This window comes from Peromyscus leucopus, chromosome 8b, assembly GCF_004664715.2.
Source record: "Peromyscus leucopus breed LL Stock chromosome 8b, UCI_PerLeu_2.1, whole genome shotgun sequence".
Taxonomy (NCBI): domain Eukaryota; kingdom Metazoa; phylum Chordata; class Mammalia; order Rodentia; family Cricetidae; genus Peromyscus; species Peromyscus leucopus.
In genome coordinates this window covers 36639725-36662994 of record NC_051086.1, presented here as the reverse complement: position 1 = coordinate 36662994, position 23270 = coordinate 36639725, and the positions used below count along the sequence as shown (strand labels likewise).

Sequence of the window (23270 nt, the reverse complement as noted above, 5' to 3'; positions counted from 1 at the left end):
GCCCTCTACAACATGGAGAATGCCAGCTCCCATCTCATAGCTACACCCAGCACTCACCCAGGACAGAGAAAGTGGGAATCCATGTGTCTGCCCAGGGCCAGTGCTGCCAAAAGCCTTCCCAAGAGCCCTCAGAAATCCATGAAGAGCAACACAGGAGTTGGTCATGGTCAAATCCCCTTTTATGAAAACACTGGCACCAAATGAGAAGCGTTTAGATTTATAAGCTGCACCTCGGGGTTTAGAATAATGTCTGTCCTGTAGCAAGCATCCAATGAAGTATTCTTCATCATAGATTTGTTCAGATGAAAAAAACTGCAACTAAAGGGCTTAGACTTTGTACAGTAGATTAATATACACTGTGTAACTATTAATAAACACTCCCTGGCCATCAACACAGAATGATCAAAGCAGACTGGCAAAGGCCAGCCCTCAATAACACATACGGTATGTTCCATTTTTTTGAAAGGAAAAAATGATGTATGTATAAATATATAAAAGGATTATAATCGTATCTCCGTGAAGCAATTTTATTTTTCTTTTTTATGTTTGTTTTCCTGATCTTTCTACAAGAAATTCTACTAGAATTTAAAATGTACATATTTTTGTAATATGCTTAATATGTGAAGGAAACAAAGTAGGCCCTTCTCAACTGAACTCCAAAGGGGCTTTGGCAGTCCCGGTGTCTGGACCCCTATGGGGAGGTCTTGCGAAACCTGCCAATGTCCCAGCGACAGTAATTCACCCACCAGGCGGCTGGCACCATTTCTCAGCATGGTGATTCCAAGACATACAACCAGAGGTCCTGTAGCGAGCCTGATCTTTGGAAAGTTCATTTATAACCTGGCCAAGTAGCCATGGAAAGATGTTTCCAGCTGCAAACCAGCAGCGTCCTCAGCTTCTCCCCTTACCTCATCGGGGAGGACCCTCTGCCAAGCTCCCAGCTGCAGCCCAAATGCTACAGCTTGTGTTTTAACAAAGCGTTTTAACAGCCTAGAGACAGAACATGCATTTGCAAATAGATTTCACCTGGCACTGGGCAAAATGCTGTTTGCCTTCAGTGAAGGGATAAGCCCCGGCCCCACCCCCACCCCCCCCCGAACAGGGCTCTTCAACCCCCCTTTCCCACCATGATCCTGACTGCCACACAATGGCTAACTCTAGGCTGGCAGAGCTGACAGGACCCAGGTACTCAACCAAGGAGGGGCTGTGCACAGGATCCAAGAGGTCCCACCACCGAAGCACAGGAATGTCCGTACTGGCTCAGAAGTGCACCCAAGTCTCCATACCAGACATCATCCCTCAGCCATCACCCTGATCTACCTCAGCATACCCTTCAGCCATGCAGGCCCCACCTGCTCGGACCTCTCCACCTCTGCACCAGCTTCTCTCCAACTCTGTTCTACAGAGCAGCCAGCAGGGCTTGCCGAAGCCCTCCCTTTGGCTCCTACTGCCAGAAAGACACTGTCCAAACACCTTAGCCCAAAGGGCCCTTGGAGCTCTGCGAGTCGGCCCCGCTACTCCCCCCAGCCCCACTGCACCCCCGCAGACCTCAAACCTTCAATGACTTCACGTAAAAAATATTTACCTTCACCAAGAACCTCGCGAAAGCCAGATCTCTGCTCAGTGAAGCCAAATGTGCTCCCCTCTCCCAAGAGTCCTCCCGAGTCCCATCTCTCTGTGTCCATTCAACAAAAGCACATAAAACCGTCAGTCACGGAACTCTCTGGCCTTAGATCTGTGGTCTCACCATTGTCGTCAGGGGAAGTGGAAGCTCAGTGGGCCTGACAAGGACACGTGTGTCAGGTAAAGTGTATCTGTCCTTTACATCACCTCTATTCAGTCCATGGATGCAGGGAGCCATGAAAGCCACCACCTCCTGCTTCAGTAACAAGACAGCGCGGCAGCAGAGAAGCTGCCAAGGTCCACATGCCAACACTGAGCTGGCTTCCCATGAGGGCCTCCACAAATGGTCTAGTTGAACTTAACTTGTGTGTGCACCAAAAAACAAACCAAAACAAAACTGCACCAGAAGATAAAAGGCATCCATGCTGCCCCATACCCATGCCCTAGGCTCCAAACTTTCTACTCTGACTTAGTCAGATAGAAGACACTGCTGACCCAAACCAGATTCTCTGGTTCCTCCCACTACCTCCAGGCTAGCCTCTCAAGTGGCTCCAGAAGAACCACACTGAGCAGTGAGGGAAAGTTAACTTCCCATTAGGTAACTCTGGCTGATGAAAAATAAAATACAAGAGAGAGTCAGCAGATACTTACTTCAAATACCTTCTGTAAGAAATGCAGATACTTCCTTCAAATAAATACCTTCTGTAAGAAATCATCCATCGGCACGGAGCTTGCACACAGAAGTAGGCCCGAAATGGCTGAAGAGCTAGGGGATCTCCATAAAGAGGGACCCGCTTGCTAAGGTACCAACCTCCTTGTTTCCCGTTCTTTTCTCCTTTCCCCTCACCCCAGCTGCCCCGCAATACACTTTTCAATAAGCATTAAGCACTTAAGCTCTGCCTCAGGCTCTGTTTTCTGGGAACCCAGTCTAAGATAACCATGGTTTATGTTTCCAAAGATCTTTCATTTCTACCATCTAATTCTCACAAAAACCTTGTAAGCCAGATAATCATCTCTGCTTCAGATACAATACTTCTGCCTGGTCCACGGAGGAAACATTCCAAGAACCCCAGTGCATGCCTAAAACCACAGATAGTATCAAACTCTGTATATGCTGGTTTCTCTGTGAGTACATTCCTATGATAAAATTTAATTTACAAATTACACACAATGAGAGCTTATCAACAGAACAAAACAGAATAACTGTAACAATTTACTGAAATGCAATTGCCGGTCTCGCTACTCTCGCATGCTGGGGCCACGGTTCCATAGGTTACTTGAGCGCAATCACTGTTCATACCACACAGTCAACCTGATAAGCAACTGACTACAAAGGCTGCAGAGTCTCACAATGGGGAGTGTATCCAGCATGGATACACTAAACAAAGGAGTGATACCCTGCGAAGACCAGCATAGAGTGGCACAGATTCCATCACAGGGCTTAGGGGGGCTCACAGTTCTTTATTTCTATTATTTTCCAACACATGCTTTAGACTGTGGTTGACCGTGAACCATGAAAGCTAAAGAGTGAAATCGGGAATAAAGAACAGTGTACAAGACCTGAGAAAGATCGCTGAGCTGGGGACGCCTCTCCAGACACCTGACATACGTCAGCAAGCGAAGCCCCCCAACTAAGCCCCCTGTCTGCTAGACCCCGATACCATCCAACCTCACGCATGTCACGTCACAGCATGTGTGCCTTCCTGAAAGTGGGAAGTCACACTCTGCTCAGATTGAAGACTTTCTCATGGGTGTCTCAAAGATTCACAAATAAAGCCCATGACATCTAGTTGGAGCCCACCAGGAAAAGGAGAGCCCATGGACAAAAAATAACAGCACAGTTCCCTGAATTCAAGTGGGTCATCATTTCCACTGGACACAGTATCAGCCAGCCCAGCTCTGACAGCCTAGGAGCAGGTAGGTATACCTGCCCGGGGGTAGGAAAGATCCAGAGTTCAATTCCAGCTCCAACTGTCACTTCCTGGCTTTGTGACCTTGAACAAGTCCTACGCTTCCTGATCCTTAATTTTCTTATTCTACGATGGAGATCATACCACGTTCTACACGTGATAGGCCTGTCTGTGAACTGAATTTGATGACAGGTGTCGGCAAGCTGCCAATCACTGGGCTGATTTTGCCCAATCCTCAGCACCAAGAGAATCACAGGAACTCGAAGGGCCCTCAAGTGGGACCCGGAGAGAAAACTCCAGCTACATTGCTCAGCTCCGGTTAGCTGCTCTTGGAGTGAGGAAGGTTCCTCTGACAGGGGGCAATGAAGATGCCAGACACCAGGGAACACCAGAGGGTGAGTGATGTCTGCAGCCCAGGAATGCCAGAAGACACGACATATACAACTCAGGAAGAGGCCGGAATCAGATGTCACCTAGTACACAGCACTCGGAGGTGACCCTGGAGTTATCCAATCACAGGCCCTAAAGCCCCCCCCCCAAGGAAAGTTCCCTGGCAAAAAAGCAGGGAGCAAAACCAATATTCCAAAATCTCTTCTCCGTCTGCACTGACCTGCTCATTCCAGGCTCCTCAGAGTACGAGTCTTGGGATCTCCACCATACCCTGGCTCCCAGGAGTGCCAGGTACAGAGCAGACCATCTCTAGCAAACACTTCCCAAGACGTCTGGAGCAGAGGCTGGCCGGGACCAGGCTCACACAGGTCCTATCAGGTTGGAAATCACTATCCAACACTTACTTAATCCTCTGCCCTGCAGTGGTACCAGCTGAACAAAACCCTCTTCCCCTAAGAAGTCCAGCCCAGACCTTTTCATCCTGCTCTGCTCTCACTGAGAAGAAAAACTGTCTGTCTACCCCTCACTCCATGTCCCCAGCACAAAACCCACAGACCACAGGACTCGGAAGTCCGCTCTTCTCTGGGATAGGCCCGTGTCCCACCCTCAGGCACTTCCAAGGTCTAAAGGACTAGATTTGAATAATGTTTTCAAAGACGAACTCCTATCCAAGACTCCACTGGTCTCTCACGTGCCTGCATTACAGCATTTGCTGCCAACCTCCATCTGCATAAAATTAAGCTCTTGACAGATCCCAGAAGCCAGGGACACACCTCCCAGTCCTCTGCACACTATCAGCCAGCGTGGCCATAAGTCAGCCAAGGCCTTTCGTCCAGCCTCAAACCCTCCCAAGGATGTGGGAGGGTGCAGTCAAAAAGGGAAGCTTTCTCAGGAGATGAGGAAACCCTCAATTCCCTCTCTCCGCTCATTCCCCAGGTGGCATGTACCCAGTCTCCCTCTGATGAGCACCCATACTCAGGGCTCCTCCCTGGGCCAAGGCCGGCTGCCAGTGCTAAACAGCAATCTCAGAGAGATGAAGAGCTGCCTATGGGCAAAAAGAATGCCTCCTCCACCTCCTCTCCTTCTCCCTCATTCTAGCTAGTCCCAGGCTCGTTCTAGCCAGATACCAAGCATACACTGTTCAAGGAATGACCCACAATCCATTGTGGGCAGCCCAATCTACAGATAAGTAAGTCACTGAGAGCCTGTGACAACGTAGACGGAACATCAAAGGCGACACACAATGTCTCAGTGAGTTGTCACCACATCTGCCTGATGAGCTCTCCAAGCGCTAAGGAGGGTTAGTATGACAGAATCTTCGGGATACGGCCTCCAGCCAACTCCGTCCTTGCGACGTGGCTTCACTGGCTGGGCCACACAGTGTGAGAACAAGAAGGCCCCAGAAGAAAAGAATCCAGAGGTCAAACATCCTGTGCATGGAGAGGAGCCGAGAGGCTGGGCCTTGAGGCACAAAATCATGGTGAGAGACTACACCCTGGACACTTCAGAGGCAGCTGAGGTACAAGTCAGAGGAAACCCTGGTCACTTTAACAAAGAACTCAACCAAGATACCAACGCAGGTGGGATATCAACTCAGAACAAGCAACGGCTGGCAAAAGTCCCCTACTCATTCTAGCACCCTATACATTCAAAGCCTAGGGCATTTGAGGGTGCCATAAGCTACATAGTGGTGACCCAGCCCCTGCTGTTAGGACCAGGAAGCCCTTCCAACAGGAGGGCTACGATGTCAGCAACCAGGTAGTCTGCATCAAGCGCAAGCCTTAAAGTGTGATTAAACTGTGGGGTGAGGGGGCCGTCTCAGGAGCAACTCAGTGCTCTCCGACAGCATAGTACATGTTACATTAGAACACAGATGACAGACGCACCCACTTGTGTCCACCCAGTGACCACCCGGGACAGAAGTACTCTGACCCATGTCCATGTTTCATCGGTTCAGTGGACTTCTCCACATGCAGGTTTCTCACTCCTTGGTGGGTGGGGCCCTTGGACGACTGCTCCCTACATCGGCCGTTCCCCCATCACCTTGCTTCCACTAGAGTACCACAAAGATATACTGGCCCAAGTCTGTGGCCACTCAGGTGCTTCCTCAGTCCAGGTTCCTAAGAGACCACTCCAGTCCACAGAAGCTCCTGCCCCCTGCCCTGAGGCATCCAGACATTCACCAAGTCCTCACAGCCCAAGCTCCCTACCAACCTAATACCTACCTTGCTGCTGCTCTGGACCTGAACTTTCTGAGTCTTCCCTCTGTCTGCTTCTGTCCTTGCAGTCTCCGGGCACACGGAAAGCTGTTTGTTGAATCGGTCACCAAATCACCACGGGTCTCCGCAACTACTGAGGGAAAACATCAGAGGTTCGACAGGGATGTCTGGCAGATAGGAGGAGGCTTTCTGATATAACAGAGCATAAAACTAGCAGGCGCCAAGCTGGTCCCTGCCAGGCTTGGGAGCCAGAGGAGCAGGTCTCCCTCACCCTAAGCAGCGTCCCCTCCGGGGCCAGGAGGGCGCCTCCGCCTTAGATCGGGCACGACCCTGGGGTCAAGCCGCCCCTTCCCGGGAGCCTGATCCGACAAGCCAGCCAAGTGTCCGGCCCGGCCGAGCCGCACCGGCAGGAAGGGCGCCGCCGATCACACCGCCCTGACCCTGGGACGGGACGCGGGCGGGACAGGAACCGAGGCGGGTGCGGAATCAGGGCGCGGGGCACGGGGCGCGGGGCTGCGTGACCCCGGATTCAGCTCCCGGCTCCTCGCAGGGCAGGTCGCACCGCCCGGCCACCCGGACCCGAGCCCAGCCCCGCGGGCGACCCCGCAGCCCGGCGCTCACCTGGACACGCGCGGCAGCCGGCGTTTCTAGAACCTCCCGCGGCGTCGCCCCGGCGCGCTCGGCTCCTCCCTCGTCCGAGGCTCCGCCCGCTTGAGCCTCCGCCACGTCCCCACCTCCCGCCCCCGGGCCCGCCTGGGCCTGGCTCCGAGCCACTGCAGCCTCCGGGAAAGGCCCGAGCTGCCCGCCACGCGCTGCACGTATGCGGTGCCCGCCTCCCTGTACCGCGTAGGACCCCGCACGAGGAGCGACATGCCCAGCCCAGCCATCCCCAGGCCCCAGACACATCCCCCCTGCCCACGTCCTCTGTGGTCCTACCACCCCCACATCCATCACAACCCGCAGATTGCAGGAGGATGGCGTCACTGAGGACGGGAACTGAGTGTCCCAGGAGGGGACAGGCTATAGGAAGAAGAGGGTCTGAGATGCGCTCAATGCAAACGACCCATCCCCAAAGCCTAGCTGCATCTCTGAGGGGCTCGGGCTGGCCAGGCTAGGACTTTTCTGGCCATGTGAGGTGAAGAAGTTGCCACAGCCTGGAGCATCCTGGAGCCAACCTATGGCTTATCACATGGGCGAAAGAGATTGGACACCTCAGCCAGCCCTCCGGGTCTGAGAGACAGACAGCCAAGAAGAAAGGGAAGCAGCCGACCTCAGTCTGAACTGAAGGATGCCCTGGCGGCCGAACAGGTTCCCACGCCTGCCCTGTGAGCTTGCCTCTTCATGAATGAGGGGAAGCAGTCTGAGAATCTCATCAGGGAGCAGAGCCCAGAACGGAGATGCCCAGCCTGGGGACTGCGCCTGGAGCCGGGTTTGGATTCCCTATAACGGCACGGGCCAGGCGGACAGCCCAGACGGGGAAAGACAGACACACCAAAACACAACTCAGAAAACGCCATTCAGCCGCTCTCCGTGTCTGTGTCAGCCACCAGCCAGAGCTCAGATGAAGCCAAACACAAACCTTCCCGCGTCTGCTATGCCACAGAAAGTAGTCTGCCCAGATCTTCCCATGCCCTTCCCCTTCTCTCTTGGGAGGTCATCCTCCTCCTCTCTGTGGGATCTTTCCCATTGGCCTATAAATACCTTCAAGCCATGGCTGTGGAAACATACCCCCATCTCACCCCACCACCTACTGCGCATCTCTCCTCAGCCAACCAAAAAAGCTATCTTCTTGATCTGCCTCTCAAGCCTTCCTCGCTCTACAACAGCTCCAAACTAGGGTACCATATCATGTTTATTGTTCTACCTGTGTTAAATCACCCTCACGTGGGGGATGCTCTTTTCAATACATTGTTTAATTCAGTTTGCAAATACTTTATTGAGGGATTTTGCATCTGTGTTCCTGAAGGAAATTGGGGAATAGTTTTCTTTTCTTGCTTTTACCTTTATCCAGCTACGGTATCAGGACAATAAGAAGTTATAGAATGATTTGAAAGTGCTCTTTCCTGATTTATAGAACAATCTGAGTGGCATTGGTATCAGTTCTTTGAAAGTCTGGGAGAGTTTAGTGAAGCCGTCAGGTCCCAGACTTTTCTTTGCTGGCATACTTTGTGTTACTGCTCTAATATTATTGATATTTATTTATTTGTTGAGGTTGTTTAGATGCTCTTGGCTCACTGCTAGTGTGTCTGTTAGTTACTTTCTTTGTTGCTGTAATAAAATACCTCACAAAAGCAGCTGTAGGAAAGCAAGTTCTGCTTTGGTTCACAGTTTGAAGGGACAAGCTGTCCTGGCAGGAAGTCATGGAGGCATAAGGAGGCTGTCACATGGTGTCCACAGCCAGGAAGCAGGTAGAGATGGGCGCTGGTGCTCAGCTCTCTTTCTCCTCTCTTCCTTTTTCTTCATCCCAGGACCCCATCCCGTGAGACGACCCTGTTCACATCCAGAGAGGGTCCTCAGTTAGGCTTTTCTGGGAGTGCTCGCCGAGACACACCCAGAGCTGTATCTCCTAAGTGAGTGTAAATTCCATCAAGTTGGTAATGAACACTAAACAACACAGCAATTCATATGTGACTAGGAATGTGCGTCTAGGAGACTTTCCACTTTGGTAAAATTCAAGCGTTCAGAATGCTCCCCAGGGATCCTCCGGCTTTCAGCGGTAGTAGAAGTGTATGTTAATATCTCCTTCCTCAGCTCTAGTTTTATTAATTTGCATCCTCTGTCTTTGGTTAAGACGCTAACACAGCTACGGCTTTGTTAATCTTGTTTAACCCGCTCTTTGTTTTATTGATCCTCTGTGTTGTTCTCTAGCGTCATAGTCTCAGGCATTTGAGTTCTCGGCCCCCAGGTGGTAGCACTGTTTGGGGAGGGGTATGTGGCGCTGACTTGCTGGAGGAAGTGTGTCACTGGAGGCGGGCTTTCAGACGACACAGCTACTTCCTGCTTGCTCTTTCTGATTGTGCTTGTGTCTGAGGGTGTGAGCTCTCAGCTCCCCTGCGCCTGCTGCCACACCTCCCTGCCATGATGGACTCTCATCCCTCTGGAACCCTAAGTCTAAATAAACTCTTCCTTATAGAAGTTGCCTTGGTCATGGCGTTTAATCACAGCAACAGGAAGGTAACTAATACTGTCTTCATTTCACTGATTTCTGTCCTGATCTTTATTATTTCACTCTATCTTCTAGTTGAGTTTGGTCATAGCCTTTTCTTTACAGCCAATAATCCAGTAATTCCCTACTTTCTTCCCTCTCCCGAGCAAGTACAAAGTGCCTCTGCTACTTTGTGATGCAACCAGCCGGGTGCTTTCACCTGCGCACTTGAACTTGAGCTGGGGCCTTAACATTCCTGGCACTAATAAAAGTACTTAAGTTGTTGCCCAAAACACTGAAAGGAATTAGGCACAGGTCTGCGCCAATTTCCTTTTATAGAAACCCCATACCCTGATACCCTCGCTACAGACATATCAAGGTAGAAAGCTTCCTATTGCTGTCTGCCATGAGTGTGCCCTGCTGACCCCTCTGTATGTAAGTTCTGCTGATAGAACACATTTGCTACTGCAAATGTGCCCAACCCGTGACCCTTGGGCCACATGAGGCCAAAGAGACCTATGATTTCAACCCAACACAAAATTGGAAACTTACTTAAAACATGAAAGCTGTGTGTGTGTATGTGTGTGTGTGTGTGTGTGTGTGTGTGTGTGTTAACTCAACTGTTCGTTCTTGAGTAACTTGCAGATTTGCAAGTGACAATGTCATGTTGCCATGTCAAAGGGAAGTCCCTTACAAGGACTCCCCGGCCATGGGTATGGATAAAGTGAAACATCGCACAGCACCCCACACCACCCAAACTGCTCTGCTTCAACATTTCTTCTGTCTCGGGAAAGGAAATCACCATCTCCCATGGACTTCCCTGTCCCTAGGTGACATCTCTGACCAAGGGCTCCTTGACTCGTCCTCCCCCTCTCCTAATCCTAGGGAAAGACCTAGTGTTACCACAAGGGGAAGCAAGAAACTGTGCTGGGCAAATAGAGGACTGGATGAGTGAGCAGTCAGTTGGGCGTGCAGTCCTTTCCTCCAAACAGGGCCTCCTCAGCCTCTCCTGCCTCTACTTGCCTGTGGTTCCTATCCTGGGCAAGGGGAGCAGGCGAGCTGGGGTCCTAGCACTGAAGCCTCCTTAGCTGCTGGTGGCTGAGGCCTTGGCAAATACTGCAGCAGTTATAGGTCTGAACGGGGTTTACAAACTTCTGGTCTCGGATGGCATTTCCCAGGTCATTCCCTCCTGAGCCAAGCCATGACGCACAGAGAGCACTGTATCTATTGATACATATCTAATGTGTGTATGTATGTATGCATGCAGGTATGTATGTATGTATGTGTATATGTAATATACACATGCATACATATCTATAAGACATGTCTTTCCATTGGGCCCTGGGACTAACCCTGCATGTACCCCAGGCTCCTCTTCTTCCTAGGAACTGAGAAAAATGGGTATGTCCCAATTCTGAAGGCCCGAAGCAGAGGGCAGGCAATATTACCTGAGCGAGGCCACCTAGTGGTGGCCTTAAGCTTCAAAATGGCGCTTATCTGCTACCTGGCAGATCCCTAGAAGCCTGGGAGGTCAGCCCTGGGAAGGATCAAGTAAGTGCCTTGGTCTCCCCTTCCCAGTCCCCGGGCTATTTCCTGGGTGAAAATCTAAACAATACCCTAGGGTGGCTTTAAGCCACCTCCTAGCTACCTCCCACATGGACCACTGCCACCAGGAACAGCAAAGCCAGCACACACCAAGCTATCATTAGATATCCCAGGACTTGGAGGAGGTGTAATTACCCAACAGATCTCCAGAGGCTCCCAAAGCATAAACAATGACTTTAGATTTCAGCTTCTTCCCGTACTTCACTTGATCCTGGTCAAATACTGCACAGCGCGAACACCCAGAGTGCCAGGGGTCATCAGCTCTGTATGGTGCCAACAAATGAAGAATTTTAACATCTTTATTACATTTTATTTTAGTGGGAGAGGGGAATGCGTATGCTGCAGCTTACATGTGGGGATAATTTTTAGGAGCTGATTCTCTACTTATACTTTTTTTTTTTTTTTAAAGTATTTTGAGACAGGGTTTCTCTGTGTAGCCCCGGCTGGCCTAGAACTCACAGAGATCTGCCTGCCTCTGCCTCCCGAGTGCTGGGATTAAAGGTGTGCACCACCACCACCCGGCTACTTCTACCATTTTTACCTGGGGGACTGAACTCGGGTCATCAGGCTTAACCGCAAGCATCTGCTGAGTCGCCTCCCTGGTCTCGAACACGGCTACTGCGAAGTGTATAATATAATGCATGCTTTGAAGATTATTACTAGCAGCACAGTAGCTGCTCTGTCCCTCTGCCTTCAACCCCAGGACCACACTGGGGCTGGGTATTAGTAATGAGTGAGGAAGAGGTCAGGGTTGAGGATAGCTACTGGACGTCTGGCTTACACATGACTGAAGAGAGATTTTGTGACTTTTCAGGCTGGGTCCGGAAGCCAGTAAACCCAGGGAGGAGAGCAGTGAGACCAGATAAAGCCACAGAGGTCAGGTGAGGTCATCTGCTACCTCATAAGCTGCAGAAGGAACTTGGGTGTCACACTGACGACAGGCTGCCGTCACCCCAAAGTGAAGGCAGAGCAGAGGAGCAGGATCGAGTTTGAGGTTGACAAAGACTATCCTGTCTTCTTCTATGGGGTGGGGAAGAAGAAAGAGGCGAGCGTGAAGTTGAGCAGAGAGAATACCAGGGTAGGCTAGGTGACAGCTGGTGATGACCTCAACTGGAAAATGGCAGTGGTTAGAAAGAAAAATGCCCGGATTTCAGAATTCACCAATAGCCAGAATAGGAGAGGCTAAGTTCCTTCCCTCGCTCACTAAGTGTTCTTCCCCCATGTGGAGTTCCATGTAAGCTCCACCACCTAGAGCAGGCCTTGTTAAAGGATGGCTAACGACAATCCCCAGACAGAACAAGAATTCTAGCCAAGCCAGCCAGCTCCAGGAAGCACACCAGCCCCCTGCGGGCCTAATCACAGCTCTGCTTTCCCCAACTGGGAGGCTCTTTCTTCTGCAAGGCAGCCACCCACTTAATGACGGTCCAGCACTAATTCTCTCCGCTCCACCCTTCTCTCCTGTGCCTCATTTTCTGCTCCTATTTTTAAATGAAAGTACCTCACCCGACTACAATGAACCATGTCTGTATGTCACCCTGCATACGTTTGGGGGTGAGATTGATGTCGGTGACTCCACCCATGAGTGACTCTGGCCTAGTCAAATTGTGTGAATGGTGTACTGCAGCAGCTGGGGGTGGCGGGGGTCCCATTCCCACTACTTGATGGCTTTGCATATTCATGACTTTTCCAGTAGACTGGAGGCAGGTAGTTTAGGACCCTGGGACCCTATCTGTCTGGGGCTGTACACACGTTCTTCTTTCAGTCATTCCCTTGGCAGCCTAGTTCCCTTACCTGCACATGCTATGCACACACACTCCTCTCCAAACCATGAACCTGGCAACCTCAGAACCCTTTATCCCCGACCTCCGCATCAGGCACACATACTCCCATCTCTGAACAATAGTATGAGTTTCCCTGCCCCTTACAACAATCTGATTTAGGCAGTTTCTATTCAAGTGTATTCCCAACATATTCTAGTATGAAAAACAGAAGAACCAATCCAGCCTGAACTGGTTTGTGATACATTCACAGTAAGACAAATTGTGTCCTCTACTAAACTTTTAGAGGGAATCCCCTGTTTACTGTCTTAAGCCTATGCCTTTGCATAATCAGGCACGCCCTTGATTAAAAACCAGATGCACTGGGAAAAGGACAAACAAGTACAGTAGGAAAAATGACCTATCAACCAAAATAGAAAACTACCCAAACTATACCCCTTAATAACCAACCTCTTCCCATCTTGAATTTCATAAAAGGAAACTGAGTTCTTATGCAGCCGGCTGATGGCCCTGACAGTATATACCTCTGACTTCTGTGGTGATATATTGTGTACCCTAATAAATTTACCTGAGGATCAGAGGACAGAGCCAGCCACTAGATTAGACATAGAGGCCAGACAGTGGTGGCACACACCCTTAATCCTATCACTCAGGAGGCAGAGAGCCGTCTGGATCTCTGTGAGTTCAAGGCCACACTGGAAACAGAGCCAGGCAGTGGTGGCTCACACCTTTAATCTCAGTGCTGGAAAGCACACACCTTTAATCCCAGGAAGTAATATGGCAGGATCCAGGAAGGTATATAAGGCATAAGGAAACAGGAACTCACTCTCTTGGGGCTGAGGATTTCATAGAGATAAGCAAGTGGCTGGCTGTTCTGCTTCTCTGATCTTTCAGCTTTCACCCCAATATCTGGCTCTGGGTTTTTTTTTTTTTTTTTTTTGTTTTTTAATTATAAGACCTTAGATTCATGTTACACTGTTCTCTCACTTACGTGCCCAGCTGACACTCCCGACAGTGTATTCCTGCATAATCAGAGTTAATGCTTTCTTTGCTCCAAACTTTCTTTGCTTCTTTTGCAAATCTGTGTGAGCCCTGATTTTCAATTCTCTGAATAAGTTGCCAAGAACCTGGAAAAACCTAGTCCCGATTCCAACCGCCAGTAAAAGATGGAAATAAAGAGAATTGGAAAAAAAAAAATTGTACAAAATCACGAACCTGGGGCAGCAGGAGCTCACCCTAACCCCAAGCTACCGCACACAATTCCAATCAGAGGAACGTGGGACACCTTGAGTAGACACCCACATCAGGGTAGTCACTCGGAACCCTGACCTACGTCCCTGACTCACTACAAGGGGCCGAGACATTCATTCCTCTGGACTCTCTGGCCACATCATACCATATTGGACATATTCCAGAACACTCAGATCCCATAAAGGCACATTTTGTATTTAACTGTGTAGACACACAGCTGAGCTTCAATGGACTCATTTCCATGTCAAGGTGTTATATTCACCCACATATGGTATTTGTATTTTCTATATATAGTTATATAGAAAATATGGCATTTTCTCTTTTTGTAACTTTCTGCATTTTTCACAACTCAGACACCTGTATAAAACTCTGAGAAGCTTGATAGTCCCTGTTCTTCTGCGTCTGCAAGGAGAAAGAGCAGATAAGAGGCCTCTCACTAGTCCAATACACCAACACAGGCCACTCACATGTGTGCAAGCATGCTCATATGTGCCTATTCGAACTCATGAACATATGTACGCGAACACACCCACGTGCAGGCATGCACACAAGTCCCTATACACAAGGGAGGAATTCACACATGCACACATTGGCTTTGTCCTCTCAAATGGCAAGGACAGGCTTGTCCTCTGTCCTCTGTCTCTTCCCTTGACTCTGACCTAGAAACTGAATCTTTAAACCGGAATGGGGGAGGGGTGGTACAGAGAGGGCTCAGCAGCTAAGATCACTTGCTCTTGCAGAGGACCCAGTTCAGTTCCCAGCACCCACCTGACAGCCCACAACCATCCCTGACTCATAATGAGGGAAACTCATGCCCTCTTCTGAATTCTGTGGACACCAGGCACACACTTGATGCACATACATACATGCAGGCAAAACACTCACATACATAAAATAAGAATAAATCAAAAAAAAAAAAAAAAAAAACCCGAGTCTGACTTGATCCTTACCCTGAAGCAGTCCTCTGAGGGCCCGGGCCCAGCAAACTGCATTCCTCCCTCATCTGCAGGATCCAGCATCCTGGTTGAGGAAGGACAGCTGGAACAGTGTCCCTTCCTGGCTGAGAAGTACATGATGCAAGTAGACAGAGTAGAAGGGCCGCATTCTCAACGTGGCTACACCACGGGACACTATGATTGATGGCAGCCGTCTGGGACAACCACACACCAACAGCCGCAGGCCGGGCTCACCCGCTTTTTTCACCCAGAAAGCATTTCCTCATGCTCCTTCTCAAAGTACCAGCCGCTGTTTGCGCACTTGGGGAGGAGGGGCCTTTGAGTCCCGCCCCCGAAGCGTCATCCCAGCTCAGAATTTGCGAAAATAAAGATGGCCACCAGAGGGCGCATGAAGTCCACTATGGGACACTTAAGTGTCATCGCTGGCCTTGCTCTAAGAGCCCTCCTGGTTGGCAGTCAGTCCTCTACCCTGTCCTCCCATCCCCCAACCCTAATTTAACCCTTCCTATTCCATTAACCCCCTATATCACTGTGTTATATCTCTCTTGAAAGCCCTGCCACGGCTCCTTGCAAATTTTCTGACCTCTATGGATATTTCAAATGGAGCACACATATTTGGAGATTCAATGCTAAACATGCACATATGAGGAAAAAAATATAACATTTGTCCTTGTGGGTCTAGGCTATCTCACTCAGAACGATTTATACAACATACAAATGTATTACATTGTTTCCATTTACACATGAGTTTCATAATTTCATTTTTTCTTAACAACTGAATGATTCCATTGTGTGAATGTAACACGTTTTCATTATCCATTCGTGGAGTGATGAATATCTAGGTTGTTTCCAATTCCTAGCTGTCATAAGTAGAATGGCAATGAACATGGATGTAGTTCTCTGTAGTAAAACATAGCGTCCCTTGGGTGTATGACCAAGAATGATATAGCTGTATTATGTATTAATCTATTTCTAGCTTTTTGAGGAACTGCCACACTGGTTTCCATGGTGGCAGTAGCAATTTTCACTACCACCAACAGTAAAGTAAGTGTTCCCCTTTTTCCACATCCACACCAGCATTTATTGTCTTTTTTTTTTTTTTTTAATCTTAGTCATTCTGACTGGGTAAGATGAAAACTCAAAGTAGTTTTAATTTTCACTTCTCTGTTGGCTAAGAATGCTAAGAAGTTTTTTAAATGTTTCCAGGCCATTTGAACTTTATCTTTTGACAGTTCTCTGTTTAATTCCGTGCCCCATTTCTTTTTAATTGGGTTGTTTGGTTTTTTGATGTTTACTTTTCTCAGATAACTCATTTTTAAAGCCCACCTGGGACTGATTGAGTGCCTGGGTTTCCAATCTGACAAGGTTCAGCTAGGACCCTTGCTTACCACATCAGTATGAACAAATGTGCTGATGATAGATGTGTTTTCCAGACCTTAGGGAGTAACTGCAGCCTGAGACTTCCAGTGCAGAAGATAGGGAGGATGCTGGGAAAACCCCAAACCTTTGCTCAGCCTGTGAAAACTAGAACCCTCAGCAGCCTGCGAAGTTTACTTGAACCTTGGAGGCATCTAGGGCTGGTGGAACCTGTGACCAAAATCAAGAACTATCATGCATAAAAGCCAGGAAAGGACATGGGAAGGCCACTGGCAGAACTCTAGACAAACCCAGAATACCCTGGCTCCTGCTGAGGTGAGCGACTCAGGAGACACATGGTTGGATCTCTGTCCTTCTCTGGGTTCCTAGGATATTCTGTGCTGCTTCTGTGATTGGACTATGAATTAATGGAGCATTCCACTGTGCTCAGTGTAAATAACATGTACAGTTGCCATCTATGTTGGACAGTGTGGTGATTTGGATGAGTATGGTTCCCATAGGCTCATATATTTAAATGTTTGGACCTCAGCTGGTGAAACCATTTGGGGAGGATTAGGAGGCGTTGTGTTTAGGGATATTTGATTGCACTGTGAAATTCCAAGACTGTGTTAGAAAAATTAACCTTGGATCAGGGGGCGGAGCCAGTGACTACCTGACAAGAATTAGCCAGAGCAGGAAGCACCCTGTAAGACTGATAGACACACAGGAAGAAGAAGGGAGGGACTTAGAGATTCCAGGTCTTCTTTTGCTTTGGGTTAGTGTGGAGAGACGCTTCTCTTGTTGGGCCCAAAAGGAAGGTCAGCTGGTTGCTTCTGGCTTCTCTGATCTAGCAGGTTTTCACCCCAGCATATGACTCCTGAGTCTTCATTGGTAAATAGAACAACTAGATAAATAGATAAAGACCACAGCGTGGCTTTGTTGGAGGAGGTGTGTCACTGGGGGCGGGCTCTCAAAGGCCGGCACCATCTCTCCCTCTCTCGCTCCTCTCCCAGCCTCCTTCTGGCAGATGAGTATGTTAAGGTCTCAGTCACTGTTCCAGTGCAAAACCTGCTGGCTTCAGTGCTCCTCACCATGATGGTCACAGACTCACCCTCTGAAACTGTAGGCCCCAATAAACCTTTTCTCTTATAAGTTACCTCAGTCACATCTTTTCACAGCAATAGAAAAGTAGGTATGTGTGTGCTCAGTGTCTGCTCATCCCGCCAGATCTCCTCTCACTATTCCCCCATTGTGTGCACCAGTGACAACATCAACAGTCTCCTGCCACTGTCCCTTCTGACGGAGCCCAACTGTGGTGGTTTGGAAAAAAAAATGGCCCCCAAAGGGAGTGGCACTATGGGGAGGTGTGGCTTTGTTGGAGAAGGTGTGGCCTTGTGGGTTGGAGGAAGTGTGTCACTGTGGAGGCAGGCTTTGAGGTCTCTTTTGCTTAAGCTTCACTCGTATCACAGCCAACTTCCTGTTGCCTACAAGATGTCGGACACTCAGCCAATTCTCCAGCATCACGTCTGCTTGCAGGCCATCATGCTCCCTGCCAGGGTGATAATGGACTGAACCTCAGAAACTGTAAGGAAGCCCCTCCCCGAATTAAATGTTTTCTATAGATGTAACCAACCGTCTTATTAAATAAGAAACACAGAAACAATGTAAAAGAGAAAGTCAGAGGTCAGAGCTCAGAGCTAAAATCTTACCCTTCCTCCTGCTGTCCCAGCTTCCCGAAAAGAGAGCTATTTCCTGTGTGTAAGTCGATTTTCCAGTCATTCTGCCTTCTCATTGGTTGTAAACCCAAACACATGACTGCCTCGTCACTGTCTGAATGTATAGCCCCCTAGGTCTTAAAGGCATATGTCTCCAATGCTGGCTGTATCCCTGAACACACAGAGATCTATGGGATTAAAGGCGTGTGCCACTACCGCCACACTCTGTCTATGGCTCTAATAGCTCTGACCCCCGGGCAACTTTATTTATTAACATACAATCAAAATCACATTTCAGTACAATTAGAATACCACCACAGTTTTCCTTATAAGAGTTGCCATGGTCATGGTGTCTCTTCACAGCAATAGAAACCCTACCTAAGGCACCAACTAATGGTATGTCAAATATGGGCTGGAAAAAGAAAATGGATGTGGAGGGAGCTGCTTGCATCTATCTTTGAAGGCCTGGTTCAGTGACCAAAGAAAAGTCTAGCTGCCCTGGCCACACTTATGAATAGCAAGGCCATCATCCACTCATTTAGCCTGGGGCTTCTAAAGCCCCTCTATACCTCACATACATTTAATCCGCTAATGAATACCCACTGATGTCCTCACTGGGTACCACCAGGCTAAAACTCAGATGGGGCTAGAGAGAAGGCCCAGGGGGGAAAAGCACATACTGCTGTTAAAAAGGAGTTCTGTTCCCAACCCCCATGCCAGAAGGCCCACAACTGCCTGTAACTCCTGCTCCAGGGATCTGATGCCTTCTTCTGGCCTCAAATACACCTACCTACACACACACACACACACACACACACACACACACACACACACACACACACACCAAAAACACATACACCCAAATGTAATTTTAAAATAATTTTTTTTAAAAAAAGTCTACCCAAGCCAGGCGGTAGTGGTGCATGCCTTTAATTCCCGCACTCAGGAGGCAGAGGCAGGCGGATCTCTGTGAGTTTGAGGCCAGCCTGGTCTACAGAGTAAGTTCCAGGACAGTCAGGACTGTTTCACAGAGAAACCCTGTCTTGAAAGAAAACAAAACAAAAAGTCTACCCAAATGAGTTTGAAGCCAGCCTGGTCTACAGAAAGAGATCCAGGATAGCCAGGACCATTTCACAAAGAAACCCTGTCTTGAAAAAAAAAAAAAAGAAAAGAAAGAAAGAAAGAAAAACCATACCCAGAATTCATGCTGTCATTTGGCTTTTGTGGGAGAAGAGGTCACAAGGGTGAAGAAACTGACAGTTAGCCCCAGGGGCAGAGGACCCTAGAGAAGGAATGATTCAGTGGTAACATCAAGTAGAGGGGTGATGTGCACTCCCCCAAGTAGCTGGTCCCGGAAAGGGCTGAGTATTCAAGCACAGGTCACAGAATGAGCCAAGTCTGAGGTAAGAGGGCGGGGACATAACAACAGGCTGTATTTATAAATAATAAACAGTGTTACCCAGATGACACGTGCCACAAAATCCAGTGTACTATTGTGAGTTGAGACTAATAGTCACTTGAAATAGTCAAGATTCACCTTTACCCTTCATGTGTACACTTCACTTGTGTCGATGGCAAACAACCCCACATTTCCCTGACAGATTCTGTTGGAATTCCACACAGGGAGGGTCTGTGGATGACATATTTGGCCTTCATTTTTCAGAAACGTCTTCTGCACCTGTCATCATTTTGAAGGCTATTTTTACTGGGTAAAGAAATCTGGGAGCTGGAGAGATGGCTCAGTGGTTAAGACCTCTTCCAGAGGACCCACATTCAGCTCATCAACCACAGGAGGCAGCTCACAACCACCTGGAACTTGAGCTCCAGGGATCCGAAGCCCTCTTCTGGCCTTAGTCAGCAAGTGCTCACATATTTGCATACGTACACACACAGAAACACACACATAAATAAATAAATGTGTCTAGGTTAACGGGCTCTTTTTCTTTCTGTAATTTAAAGGTGTCATTCTACTGTCCACAAATTCCGTCATTCCTGTTGGAAAGCTGATGGTCCAGCAGTGATCCCGTTGTTCCCTACATGGACTTTCAAGACTTACTGTGCTCTACGCTAGCTAGACTATGATATGCCTGTGTATCTTTCCTTCATATTCATCATCTGCTGCCTCCTGCTGATGTTGGAAAACTCTTGGTCATTATCTCTCTTGATATCCCCTTGAATAATGTCTTGGATGTCAATCATGCACACATCATCTTTTTGACAACTCCCATGTGTCTTACTTTTTGATTGCTTTTGTTTCTGTCTGTGTACTTTAGTTTGGGCGTTTCCTAGTTCACGCATCATATCTTCTTCTACATCCATTCTATTCTTAAATCTGTAAGTACTCTTTTTCTTTTGCATGTGAATGTATGTGTACGCACAGGTGTGTACATTTGTGCATGCAAATGTGTGTGTGTGTGTGTGTGTGTGTGTGTGTGTGTGTGTATGGGGGGGCGGGCAGAGGTTGACATCCAGTACCTTCCTCCATCACCCTCCCCTTATGTCAAGTCAGGATCACTTGAACCAGATCCTGTTGACTCAGCTTGTTGAGCTAGCCAGCTTGCTCCAAGAATACCCTAGCTCAGCCTCCCAAGTGCTGGGATTGCAGGAGGGTTGCCACACCCACCCGACATTTGTGTGGGTGCAGCAGTCCTCACGCTTGTGTAGAAGGTGTCTTACCCACAAGGACGTCTCCCCAAGTCTATGAGTTCTTGTTTTGTTTTGGTTTGGTTTTGGTTTTGGTTTTTTGAGACAGGGTTTCTCTGTGTAGCTTTGCACCTTTCCTGGATCTCGCTCTGTAAGATCAGGCTGGCCTCAAACTCACAAAGATCCGCCTGCCTCTGCCTCCCGAGTGCTGGGATTAAAGGCCACCACCACTCAGCATCTGTGAGTTCTTAATGTCAGATACTGTGTTGCTCAGCTCTCTAGGTCCAGCTGAGTCATTTATATTGAGATTCTATTTTAAGTGCTCTAACTAGTCATGAATTTTGTTCTTTTCTTCTGTTTTCTTAAACATTTTAACCATAATTATATGGAGTTCCTGGTTTTCTGTCTATTCTCATTGTCTTTTCTCTTGGTCTTTAGTCATTTGATCCATACATTTTGGATGACTTTTGGCAGACAGGCTACCAATAGACCACCTGACTACTGCCAGGGCCTGACTTTGTACTGCATGTGGCAGGGGTGGTTCATTTTCACCCTAGGAAAAAGCTGTCTATCTATCTATCTATCTATCTATCGTCTATCTATCTATCTATCTATCTATCTATCTATCTATCTATCTATCTGGCTCTCTGGCTCTTTCTCTTTTTGGCTCTCTGGTACTCACTCTGTGTCTGTCTCTGGCTCTCGCTTTCTCTCTGGCTGTGTGTGTTGTGTGTGTGTGTTGTGTGTGTGTGTGTGTGTGTGGCTGGCTGGCTGGCTGGCTGGCTGCTCCTCTCTCTGCCCCCTCTGTCTGTCGGTCTGTCTCTCTCTCTCTGGCTCTCTGGTACTCACTCTATAGCTCTCCCCCGCCTCCGCTCTCTGGCTCTCTCTCTCTGGCTCTCTCTCTCTCTCTCTCTCTCTCTCTCTCTCTCTCTCTTGCTCTCTCTCTCTCTCTCTGCTCTCCCTCTCACTTGCTCTCTCTCTCTCTCTCTCTCTCTCTCTCACTCACTCACTCTCACTTGCTCTCTCTCTCTCTCTCTCTCTCTCTCTCTCTCTCTCTCTCTCTCTCGCTCTCGCTCTCGCTCTCGCTCTCACTCTCACTTGCTCTCTCTCGTGTGTCCTCTCTGGGGACTTGCCTGGAAACCTTGGCGTTTGTCAAGATGATGCCTCCTGAACTAGAATTCCAGTTGTCTTCCTAGCGCTCTGTGGTTGTAGTCATCTCCGCTCTTTAACTGGGGGCTGCTGTTTGAAAGCAGGACGACAAATCCAGAGGAATTTGTATGTGACTGTTGGGTGATGTCTCTATCATTACTCCCTTCTGGAATCACCCCCTGAAGTCCCAGCCTTTGGGGCATCCTTCAACTCTGACCTCTGTATCCAGAACTTGGTAAGATGGCTGCTTTCTGCTAGGCCTTTAACCCCTGCCATGCCACACAGTGTAAAATGTACCTGGGGAAAATGTCTAAGTAAATGTGGAGTTTAGTATCAATTTTCTGATCTCAGGTCATGACCCTCAGTCCTCACCTGTATGAGTTGTTCTCCAAAGCCTTCACAGCTTACTATGTAGCAGAGGTGTCCTTGAACCCCTGAGTTTCCGGCCTCCACCTTTTAGTCCACAACCAATTTATGCTGTGCTGGGATCAAACCCAGGGCCTCAGACAAGCTAGCCAAGCTTTCTACTAACTAAGCTACATCTTCAGCCCTGTTTTATACATTTTGTCTAATGTTTATCGTTCCTTTTGGCAAGACGATTGGTTGGACATGTTTTACCCATCATGGCCACATTGGGAAGTGTTCCTCAGTCTATTTCTGGTGCCAAGTCAGAAAGACCTGGCAAGGGGTAGAACCAATGGACCCGACTTCCTGGTTTCCTTTCCTTCCTTTAAAGTTTTAAGTTTTGCGTAGGTTGCAACCAAGACTGGATAGTAAAAAGGTTACCACCTCCCTGCCACATAAGAAATTCCAAAACTAGACAAAACATTTATAGCAACTGATTGCAAACGTTGAATGTGAGGTCACTTTCATTCTTGAGCAGGGAAACACACAACGTAATCGCAACACTCACCAATGAGTTTTTGGTTTTTGGTTTTGCCTGGAACTCTTACCAAACTCTTGGCAGAGGGAAGCAGCCAAAACAGAGCAAAGATCTCAATGAGTGGAGAGAAGAGAGCAGAAGTAGAGGGTGTATGCTGAGGTGGCTGAAATACGTTGCAGGGCACCAGAGAAGGAGCTGCCCTAAGAAGGAGCCCCACAGAGCGACACAGAGGTCCGTCTGAGACTCCTGTCTAAGGTGCAGTGTCCTGTGAGTCTGCATGCTAAGTGAAGTCTCAGAGGTCATACCATGCTGGCATCTGTTTTGAGCAGCCAGAGAGGAAATTCCTTCCTAACCTGCTGAGCACCCCAAGTGTTCCATCAAAACCTTAGACAGGGCTGGGGAGATAGCTCAGCTGCTAAAGTGCCTGTCTGGTGGCCTCAGGGACCTGGATTCAGTCCCCAGAACCCACATTTAAAAGGCCAGGCATAGTGTGTGTTCATAATTTCAGAACTGAGGAAGCAAAGACAGGTGGATCCTTGGGGCTAGGTGACCAGCCAGCCTTGCCTACTTGGCAAGCTCCAGGTCAACACGTATAGGCTAGAGAGATGGCTCAGTGGTTAAGACTGTTCTTTCAGAGGACCCAGGTT

The 23270-nt window shown here is 48.6% G+C and overlaps 1 protein-coding gene across 1 annotated transcript in view; it reads right to left on the bottom strand.

Annotated features, from left to right (window-relative positions):
- The window catches only part of P4ha2 (prolyl 4-hydroxylase subunit alpha 2), a 40678-nt gene extending 25499 nt beyond the window's left edge, over positions 1-15179 (bottom strand). Inside the window, 2 exon segments of the mRNA XM_037200592.1 lie at positions 6149-6275; positions 14872-15179. The gene's annotated coding sequence lies outside the window, so the exon portion shown is untranslated.
- Positions 15180-23270: the final 8091 nt, after the last annotated feature.